Source organism: Sodiomyces alkalinus (assembly GCF_003711515.1).
Source record: "Sodiomyces alkalinus F11 unplaced genomic scaffold SODALscaffold_3, whole genome shotgun sequence".
In the NCBI taxonomy this organism is placed as follows: domain Eukaryota; kingdom Fungi; phylum Ascomycota; class Sordariomycetes; order Glomerellales; family Plectosphaerellaceae; genus Sodiomyces; species Sodiomyces alkalinus.
This window is the reverse complement of record NW_021167081.1, coordinates 2,081,011-2,093,074: the sequence shown is the minus strand read 5'-3', so window position 1 is coordinate 2,093,074 and position 12,064 is coordinate 2,081,011.

Here is a 12,064-nt window from a genome sequence, read left to right as displayed (position 1 = left end):
GCCCTGGTTACTAACCAGGCTACGGCGGTAGAGTCTTTTTCGAAGCATTGTATTATAGGCTATATCAGGAACCAGGGTGGTTCCCGTAATAGCTCCGGTTATGATTTCCCCGCCCCTCCTATCTTGCTGAAGATAGTCGAGACGTAAACGGATAACCTTTTTTTAGAGCCCGCTCCTCCTATCTTAGTAGTAAAGACGTAAGCGGATAATCTTTTTTTAGATTCTGTTTCGAAGCGTTCTGCCTTAGGCCTATATAGGACCTAGTATAGTATACACGCTATTCCCGCTCCTCCTATCTTACCGAAAAAGATAGTTAAGATATAAGCGGATAACTATACCTCGGAGTCTTTTTCGAGGTAATTTGTTTTAGGCTTTATCAGGAACTAGCGTGGTTCCCGCCCTGCCCCCGATTTTAACCCTGATTTTCCCGCTCTTAATTCCCCTACCTTACTAGAAGAGGTAGTAAAGGCGTAAGCGGATAACCTTTTTTATACTAGATAGCATGAGGCCCACGGTTATAATACCACGTACGGATACTAGTCTAGGAGTAGTAGTATCCTTTATTTTAAGAATCGCGTTTTTATGCTAGACTACTCTAGCCTCCGTTAAAAGGTCCTATAGTGTTTCTATAACGGACCTAGCGTAGGGTATTATAGGGTTATAAGGACTATTAAGAGGATTTCGGACTTTTACTTTTAGGATTATTTACCTAGGGATATCCGGTAGTTTATGCCTATCTATGCTATCTATTAGCGTACTAAGCCGCGGTATTATAAGCCTTATAGCGAGCTAGCGAGTCTCCTAGTGCCTTAGCGCCCCTTTGCAGAGATATCTATTAACTTTATTACGGGGCTACCGCCGGTTTATAGCCTAGGCCGTAAACGGAATACTATCCTTATAGTGGTGTGCCGCCTAATAAAGTACTCGATTTATATCCCTTCGAGTAGTGGTCTGATAGTAGAAGGGTTAGCTGAGTCCCTGTGGCATTACGTTTTCTGCATTTTTAGGTTACCCGATAGTATTATATCTAATCGCGGGGCCTTTTTTATAAGTCGTTTTTAGGTAACACTCTGTGGATATTTAGGTATAGCTAGGCGTCTATCTATAGCGTAGCACCCGTAAACGGATAGATAGACGGAGCGATAGAATTAGAACCTCGAGTACTATCTTTATATATTCTGCGTATAGGAATAGGATAACTAGGTTGACCGACTACCATTAGTAGAATTGACCTATAATATAGCGTGGTATTTTACGATACGTTATACCCTATCCGATACCCTAATAGGCTATAACCCCCGAGGCCCTAACAAAGTATAGCTCCTAAGGGTAGGTAAGGTTCGCGCCGCTAAAATAGAGCACCGTGCGGAGCACTTTATAGCCTAGCGCAGATCTATCTTAGACCTTATTAAGAGGGCGTAGGCCTTTTACGAACGATACTATAATAACGGTTATACTTAGCGGAGGTTTAAAGTGGATAAATACGTTTTACTATCCACGAAGAATATCCGATAGAAAAGACCTTCGAAAAAGCTTAGCGATAAGTTTATCGGGCCGTATAAGGTAACTAAGATTATCGGCACGTATAGCCTGGCTTATTAGTTAGCACTGCTAAAAGGTATAAGGATCTATAATGTTTTCCCCGTGTCTTTACTAAAACTATAGAGGTCCCGCGATCGATTATAACCGGAACTACCCGCGGTTAATGTTAAACCGGACTAGTATAGGTATAAGGTTAAAGCTATCCTCGACTATCGCTATTAGGGTAAACGGCGTTAGTACCTAATTAAATAGGCCGGCTATAGCGACGAAGACAATACCTAGGAGCCGAAGCGGAACTAATAAGCCCTGTCTAGGCAAATCCCTGGCCAGCCAGTACTATTAGACCTAGGGCTTCCAGGGTTTAAAAGGGCGACCTTGACTCTAGTATATAAGGGTAGAATAAAGATATCTTTTACTAAGCTAAGGGGGAACCGCGCCGAGGATATATCCCTTAGCCGGTTCGGTCTAACTATAATCCGAGTATCTATACCACGCTATTTCCGCGCGTGGTCCGGGCGCTATATATTCCCTATTCGTACGGATAATACCGGAGCTATACGTCCTCTATCCGCGCGAATAATACCCGCGCTATTCACTCTATGGCTAAGCGAATAGTGCTTAGGCTATCCTTACTAAAGGCGTATTATATACCCCGGGCGATAAAAGCCCTGCGTTCCGCGGGCGTTAACCGTCACGGAATTAATAGTACGAGGCGCGTAGACTCCTACGTTTTAGGAAGGCGGCGCCGCCCGGTTATAACTTAATAACTATATACGGCGATAATACTTATAATAGAAAGAAAATAGTGGTTATAGTAATATAATATATTACGCTAACTACGCTAATTACTACTCCGTATAATAAGATACGTAAGGGGGAAGTAAATCGCTAGGGAACTATATAGGACTAACAAAGGAATATAGTTAATAAAGAGATATAATTGGTAATACTTATGCGGCGACTCTTATTTAGGCTATCTTTCTCGATAGCGATAACTAAAACCTTTTATAGCTACTCTGTAGTATTCTTACCGGCGATAGGAAGCTATTACACATATTAGACTAATAGGACCACGGAGTAGTCTATAAAGGGAGGGACTATAGCTATAAGGATAGTAAAGAGATATAAAAGGGAATAAAGGCGTATCGGAATAATAACGAAGATATCTAACTTACTACGCGGTACTTAAGGCTATTATGCCTAGAGTAATAGTGGCACTTATACATCCGCCGACTATTATCGGTATAGCTGTATATTACAGCCTCGATAGTGTACGTTTTTTCCTTAAAGTTAATCGCCACTAACTTACCCGTATCAGACACACAGGGAGCCCTTAGATCCCCGCCGATACCGATATACACTACCCTCTAGTATAGAGTAACCGATAGCGTAGTAATCGACGACGACGTAGCCGTAGTAGGAGTAGGAGGCTCTAGCGTAGCTAGAGCGATAACCTACGATAAGGCAGGCTATATAACCGATTACGGGGTAGACTACCTAGCGGAGTATAAGGACGATACCGTAGCCGTGGTCTTAAGCCTCTTAGAGGCTTGTGTTATACTCGCGAGAGTGGCGGCGTGTTTATTATTATTATCCTCTTAGGAAAGTATAGTGACTACACTATATCGCGTGGTTAGCTAAGTACTTTAAACCAGAGATAGGCTTAGAAGCACTTCCAAGATAGTAGTTAGTTATTAGATTAATTAAGACTATAAGTCGTTAGTACGCGATATCTTAGATAGGGCAGAACTCACCGAAAAAGGTAGCATCATCAGAAAAATTAAGTATAAAGGAGGAAGAAAAGAATATGAAGAGGGAATAACGGCAGGTTACGAGATATCCCTAAAAAAGCAGTTATATAGTACCTAATTTTAGTATAAAGAAGGAAGCTATAAGTTCGTAGAAGGAGCACTATTAGGCCCCACGTAATACTAAGAGGGAATCTTTATAGATAGATTAAAGAGATAACCTAGGGGGATAAAGGGACGGATTCGAAGGCCTAGGAAGAAACTAGCCTGGAACCTATGAGGGTCCCGGAGGGCATAATAGCTTTTTAGTCTCGGGTTAAGGATAGAGTGGCCTCCGATAGTGGTTTTTGGTTAATGAATTAAAGAGAAAGAGAGTATATACCCGGATTAAAGCCACGGCTAAGAGGGCTCCGTGTGGGAACTAGGCGGGGACCTATTAGGGTCCTATCGTGGAGGGCTCTGGTTCGGGGCACCGGGGGATTTAAAGACGGGTTCGGAGACTAGGTCTTCGGAGGAGCCGAGAGGCTAGCACGGATCGGGCGCTCCTAAGGACAGGAGTATCCGGGGGAGGTCGCTATATTAGGTGCCTATAGTAATAGTTGTAATAGGACCCTAGTATAAACCTATAGGGGTCTAGGTATACCTAGTCCAAAGCCCCTCGAGGCATAAATAAAGTAAGTTATTATATAGTAAATAGAATAGTCCCTCGAAGTAAATAAGGTAGCCCTTGAGGAAGAAAATAAGTATTCCTCCAGGAAGTAACGGAACGTGGTCTTAAGGAGCGGAAAAGCCTCCCCTTTAAAGGGGGAGGTCAGTGATTAATCTGATTCTGTGGCTAGCCCTACACTTTCCCTATCGTGATCCTATTATGATTCTACCTGGTTCCTTACTTGACCCTACCTTTTCACTCTTTGCGACTACCTATTTAACACGGGGATAGAATAGTATAGCGAATTAGTTAATTATCGATAAGGATCCTATAAGCTAGGACCTCGGCGGTATTAGCTTAGCACTAATAGGGTACTACTAGTTATTATTATTTATATTGCCCTCGGTAATACTAATACTACTCTTAATATACTTAAGGCCCTATAAGAACTAGTTAGCTAACTACCACTGCTAAGGGCCGTAACAGGGCTAAAAGGAGGCCACTTATAAGGTATTCTATAATTAAGTCTATCTTACCCTCCTAATGCCTTATCTAGTAAACTAACTCCTATACCTCCGCTAGTGTAATACCGCCGTGGCTATAACCGGAAGGTAACGTCCAGTTTAGGGCCCGGCTAAATAACCGGGACGCTATCCCTAGGCGCTCTTAGCCTATAGCTTATTAGTAAGGGGGTTACTATAGCACTAAAAGGGGATACTTATAGCAGCGATACCGTTATTACCGGCGGCCTTTACCGCTATATACGCTTTATGGAGATCTATAAAACGCTATTACTACTTTTTAGTAGTAAAGGGGACCTATTAAGATAATTAGAATACGCTACTATAGTATACCTATAGTACTATAACGGTATTAGCATAACTTATATTCTTATATAGACGCCGGCTATTTGTTAGGTGCCTGTAGTAGTAGTTATAATAGGTCCCTAGTATAAACCCATAGGGGTCCAGGCATGCCCAGTCTAAGACCCCTCGAGGTATAAACAAAGCAGTTATTATACTAGTAAATAGAATAGCCCCTCGAAGCAAATAAGGAAGCCCTCGAGGAAGTAAATAAAGTAGTCCTCGAGGAGTAGCGGAGCGTAGTCTTAAGGGGCGGAGGAGCCTCACCTTAGAAGAGGGAGGCCAGCGATTAATCTAATTCTTTAGCTATATCTACACTTTCCTTATCGTGATCCTATCGTGATCCTACCTAATTCCTTACTTAACCCTACCTTTTCACTCTTTACGACTACCTATTTAATCTTTTAATCACTCTACCCTCTAAGAGTGCGAAGACCGTTAAGGAGAGTTACTAAGATATCTAACTATCACGATATAAACGATCCTACCTTCGATTTCGATAAGGCTACTAGCTAGTTCGAGCGATAGCTCCGCGATAGCGAAACCGCCTTTATAGAGGACGCCGATAAGGAATATAACAGGAACACGCCGGGAACTAACACGGCTCCTATATCTACCACCGCACCGGCGCCTATTCCTGCTTCTACTCCTATATCTATTCCTGGCCCTATCACTAGCGCTGCCTCTATTTCTTAGACCGCGATTATAACGGGACTAGCGTATAATCCTAACCTGCCCCCGTATATAAACATTAACCTAACCACGCTAACGGAGGAATCACTAGATAAACGCGTTAAGTGGATAGAGGCGTAGAACCACTGTAAGCGTAAGCTCGCTTACCTTACTAAGCTCGAGGCGGACACTACTACTATCGCTACTACTACTATTAATCCCACTATTAATCCTAACCCGGCCGATATTACCTACCGCTATATAGCTAAGCCCCGACGCCGCGTTATACCCTTATCGGGATCCTAGTATACTCACGATATATCCACGATATCCTCTATACATGGGTCCGCTACCTAGGCTAAGTTTAATTTCCCCCTACCTAAATAGGATAGCGTATCCTAGGCTAAGTATCGTATATTTATCTAGGAGATAAATTAGCCATTTAACCTCGATTCTTAGTCCTTCCCCACGGACGCTACGAAGAACTACTTCGTTATATCGTGCCTCCCCTACCACCTTAAGGAACGCTGGCAGGCTGAACTATGATATAAGTACGATAGCGACTCTAATAGAGTTAGCTAGGCCGCCCTATAGGCCTGGCTATTCTATCAGGTTAATACTAACGATACCCGTTTAAGGGAGGTGGCGGTATAGATCTAGAGCAAATCTATCTTATCCTAGAGAGAGGGAAAGACCTACGCTAAGTTTATATAATAGTAGGAAGCCCTAGAGTCGGAGCTACCGGGCGAGCTCCTAGACTAGCAGAGGATTTAGATAGTACTAATAAGGGTCCTTCTACCTATTCAGGACTATAAAGTGTCTATAGAGGTTCCTAAGGATTACTAAGACCTAGCCCCGGTCTATCGTAGGGCTAAGGCCTTAACTATTACCGATAGTCTAGCCGCCGCTCGGATAGAGTTCTAGTCCATTACCTAATAACGTCGTTTCCGCTCGCGTGCCCACGGTTATAATCCCTACGCTCCGGCTACTTATACTTTCACTACTACCCCTGCTTCTGCCCCTACGCCTAAGCCTACTCTTAGTTACCCTATACGGCCCCAGCCGTTATCCTTATCCCCGTCTCTATATTACCTCGACTCTATCACTTACTTTAACTATAATAAAAAGGGGTATTACACTACTATATGCCCTAGCCTTTAGGTATAGCGCTCGAATAATAGTAACCCGAATACCTAACTAGTATCTACCTCTCGCCCTATAATCGGCCGTGTTATAGGCGAGGTGCCTTAGGAACTTTACCTGCCTCGGATAGCCCCTACTACTATACTAGTAAAGGCACGCGTATCCTTTCGCCGAGGTAGGGAATAGATATAGATAGCGGCTCTCCTTAACGGAGGCGCCAATATTAACGTTTTAGATTGGTCCCTCTTAGGACCTAGTTAGGTTCCCGAGGGGTCCCCGCTTCCGGTATCGTGGGTCACGGAAGAATATATAAAGGTCACTACCCTTAGGTCTACCTATAGGATTATCGTCGTTACCGACTACTAGGGACGTAAAAGAGTATAACGCGCCGAGTTCCACGTTATAAATCTCACGAGCGTAAAGATTATCTTAGAGAGGCCGTGGCTTATAGCCGTTAACCCTAACGTTCATTAGTAGTATAGCACGTAGACCTATTCCTTATCCTACGCGGAGCTTAGTATAGTTACGTCACTAAAAGAGCTACGTAGGACAGTTCGATAAGCTAAGTCTATCCTTACTCTGACCTATATAGGTTCTACGCGGGGCCTATATATCGGCCACGTCGGCCTAGTAGAAAACCCTTTAGTAGGACTTAGAGATAAATTCTTAGAAGACGGGGCCTACCCTGGCCTAGACAGGGACCTAGTGGCTACCCCCGTGCTGCCAACATCGAAAACGCCGGACGGCTACCGATATACTAGTAATAGGACTATACTATTAAGATCGAGGAGGGGACGAAGCCCCCTTATAGCTCTATTTACCCTCTCGCCGTATAGGAATTAGAGGTATTACGCTAGTATCTACAGGATACCGTTACGAAAGGGTGGATTAGACTATCTACTAGTCCGGCCGGCGCCCCTATTCTATTTATTCCTAAGAAGGGTAATAAGCTACGCCTCTATGTTAATTATAGGGGGCTGAATAAGGTGACTATTAAGGATTATACCCCATTACCCCTTATCCACGAAATCTTAGATCGTTTATCTTTAGCGTAGTACTACACTAAGCTAGATCTCAAGGACGTATACTACCGGCTTCGTATACGGGCAGGTAATAAATAGAAAACGGCGTTCCGGATAAAATACGGGTATTACGAGTACCTTATTATACTGTTCGGGTTAACTAACACGCCCGGGAGCTTCTAACGGTATATTAACGAGGCACTAACAGGCTTTGTCGATACTATTTACGTCGTGTACCTTAACAATATCCTTATCTATAGTAAGGACTTAGTTACCCACCGTGTCTATATCCGCGAGGTTCTGACTAGGCTTAGGCAGTAGTCCCTATATACTAACCCCGATAAGTATAAATTCGAGACTAGAGATGTAGAATTCCTTGATTTTATCTATAGTCTAGATAGGGTATGTATAGACCTATCCCACGTTAAGGCTATCCGCGACTAGGAGCTTCCTAATAGTGTTAAGAAGATATAGGTCTTCCTAGGCTTTATATGTTTTTATAGACGTTTTATTAAGAATCACTCTAAGGTGGCCGCCCCTCTCACGGATTATTTAAAGGGGCCCTATATAGGGGTCCTCGTGCTTTCCTAGTAGGCCTAAGCCGCGTTCGAGGAAATAAAGCTATTATTTCCGAAAGCGCTAGTTTTACAGTATTTTAACCCTACTCTGCCGATACGTATTAAGCTAGATACTTCCGCTTCTACTATTAGCGCTATTATTAGCTAGCTCGAGGACGGCTTATAGCGCCCTATAGCGTTTATATCCCGTAAGCTCCGCGGCGCTAAGCTTAACTATAGCACGCCTGACTCTAAGCTTATAGCTATTATCGAGTCTTTTCAGATGTGGCGCTACTACGTGGCTTATAGTTAAAGTCCTGTGGTCGTCCTAATAGACCACCTAAACCATCGTTATCTACTAGATAAGCCGAAGCTTAACGGCTAGTATGTATAGTGGCTAAAGGAGCTCGCCCCGTTTAATTTTAAGATTCGACACCGCCTAAGGACGTTAAACCCCGCGGATAGGTTATTAAGAAAGCCCTAAGATACGCCCTATAAGCGTGCCCTAGTTACTAACCGGGCTAAGGCGGCAGAGTCTTTTTCTAAGCGTTTTATAGGCTATATCGGGAACCAGGGTAGTTCCCGTGCTACCTTAGTTTCTGTTCCCGCTCCTCCTACCTTACCGAAGGTGGTTAAGGCGTAAGCGGATAACCTTTCTTCCTCTGCAGAGTCTATTTCGAAGCGTTTTGCCTTAGGCCTATATAGGACCCTGTAGAGTACCCGCGCTATTCCCGTTCCTCCTACCCTATCGGAAAAGGTGGTAAAGGTATAAGCGGATAATCCTTCTTTAGAGTCCTTTTTAAGGCGTTTTATTTTAGGCCGTATCGTAAGGTAGCGTGGTTCCTGTACTACCTCCGAGTCTAACCCGGCTTTTCCCGCTCTTAATTCCCCTACCCTGCGAGAAGAGGTGGCAGAGGCATAAGCGGATAACCCTTTTTACACCCGTTAGCGAGAAGCCCACGGCGACGATACCACGTACGGATATTAGTCTAGGAGTGGTGGTATCCTTTATTTTAAAAATCGTGTTTTTATACTAGACTACTCTAGCCTCCGTTAGAAGGTCCTGTAGTGTTTCTATAACGGACCTAGCGTAGGGCATTATAGGGTTATAAGGACTCTTAAGAGGATTTCGGACTTCTACTTTTAGGATTATTTACCTATGGATATCCAGTAGTTTATACCCACCTATACTATCCATTAGCGCACTAAGCCGCGGCACTATAAGCCTTATAGCGAGCTAGTGAGTCTCCTAGTGCCCTAGCGCCCTTTCATAAAGATATCTATTAACTTTATCACGGGCCTACCGCTTATAAAAATAATAGCTATTTATCGAGGTGGTGGTAATAGTAGTAAAGGTGGTAAAGGTGGTAAGGGTGGTAAGGGTGGTAAGGGTGGTAAGGGTGGTAGCGGCAGGCGCAGCCTTACGGTGGACCTGGATTCTAACTAAGCCTTATTTTTACGCGTTTTAATTAGCTAAAGGTGTTTACCGCCTACCTAAATAGGAATAGTACGGGGTAGAGCTTTATCTTATCGACTACTCCTGCCTCTTAAGATTAACGTGGTAGTTAATATTATATCGATATTAAGACTCTTTTGTATAATAACCTCTTTTCTATACCTACTACCACTACTATTCTATTATTTTAGCTATCTGATATCTTATTTCCAGTCCACCTTTAGTGCCGATATTATAATCGGCGCGCTCCGCGGTAAGCTATAATAGCTGCTCTTCCTCCTCTTTAGTATACCCTCTAGGCACGGTTATTATTAACGTTATCTGCTAGTTACGTATAGCCCTAATAAAGTTCTAGATCCCCGTTACCGCGTACACGATTACGATCTGCTTTTTAAGGCTATATTCGGGTGCTTTTCCGCCGAGGATAAGGAAGGACCTCTTTAGTACCCTAAAAACACCCTTAATAGCACTACGGTGGCCTGCGTGGAGGCGGTTAAAGCGCTCCTTTAACGATAGCCGCTTCTATTCTATTTCAGAGAAGTCTTAAAGATAGTACCTCTCGCCGTTAAATGGGGTAATAATACCTCGTATATCGTTAGTAAACCTACTATCTACGAGGTAGAACCTCCTATCAGGTATATAGAAAGACCTTTAAGCTAAAGCCTCGCGAAGCAACGATACGTCGTTTATACTCCCCTTAGCCCTAGCTAGGATATACGTGAATAAGAGGTTAAAATCGACTACCGCGAGGATATTTTAAGTAAGTTATCCTTTCCGATTATAGAATCGCTATTATATATTAGGTAGCACCCACGCCGCGATATAGGTGCTATCGATTACTCTAATATAACCGTTAAACTAATTATTACGTCGCGATCATTCGATATATCGCGATACATATCGCTATAGAGGGTGCTTAACGTATTCGATATAAAGCTAACGTATCGTATCTAGGACCTCGTTAAAGATACGCGATCCCGTATTCAACGATATCTTAAAGCGGTGGTATATATTACGCAGGGACACGCTATAACCGATAATATAAAGGAAGAGTATAACCTTCTGTGTTTTTATATAGTAAGAGGTCTCTCTAATAGTGCCGTTCGTTATAATCTATCCTATTAAGCGGTGAAATTCGAGCTAACTTAGTCGGAATAGATCCCGGAACACGATATTAGAGCCGACTATAACCCCCCTTATGATACTTAACGTGATAGCAGGATTATTCCTAAGATTACGCCGAGAGGTATTTTTACGCCCCTAGAGGCGTTATTATACTTCAGGTCGTTAAAGGATTAATACCAGGACTAGTATATCGAGCTCGGGGTTAGTATCGTCGTCTTATTAAGTAGCGATAGTATCGTTAGCCTTACCACACATGGCGCGGCTGATTACTATTAACGCCGCCTAATTCGTTAAAGAAATCACGCTGATAATCGGTAATAGCGTTAGTAAACGGCTTCGCGTTTTACCGCGCCGCTAAGGTAAATAGCCCGGCTATTAGAGGATTTATAGGTGCGTTTTCCCGATCGCGGGGTATTATTTACCAGGTATTTTTAGGTAACCTTATATCACTGTCTTAGCACTATACGACGTCTATCTATAGCGTGGTACCCGTAGACGGATAAATAGAGGGAGCGATAGAATTAGAATCTTAAATACTATCTTCGGGTATTCTGCTTATAGAAATAGGATAACTGGGTTAACCGGTTACCGTTAGCAGAATTCACCTATAATATAGCATAGCACTCTACGATACGCTATACCCCCGCCGACGCGTTCATAGGCTATAACCTAAGGGGACCTAATAAAGTATAGCTTCCGAGGGTAGGCGAGGTTTATACTACTAAAGCCGAGCGCCGTGCGGAGCACCTTATAGCCTAGCGTAGATCTATCTCGGACCTTATTAAAAGGGCGTAGGCTTCCTATAAACGGTATTATAATAACGGTTATACTGTTACGGGTTGACCCCGATATAGAGGATCCGGCTATACTCCGGATCTTCCTGACTACGCACTTAGTTAACGGACCCATATCGCCAAGTCATCGCTACCTTATAGCTAGCCTAGTGCTATAGACTTTTCTCCTTTTCCTTCTTCCTTCCTTAGTTCTAGATAATCTATTATTACGACCTTACTTAGTGCCATAACCTGTAACTAGTCGTTTATATATCTAGAACTTAGCGATACCCACGCGTTACGCTAGCGATAGATTAGGATCCTACGACTACCGGCTAATAACCTATTAGAATCGAATAGGTCGTAGGGTGGACGAACTAACGGTTCGAAGAAAACGACCGAGCCCTAAATATAAGGCTAGGCCCTCTCTATAAATATTATACCGATATTAACTTAAGGCTCGCTCCGATATAAGAATACTACTCGGAAATACGCTAGTTTATAGACCGATAAC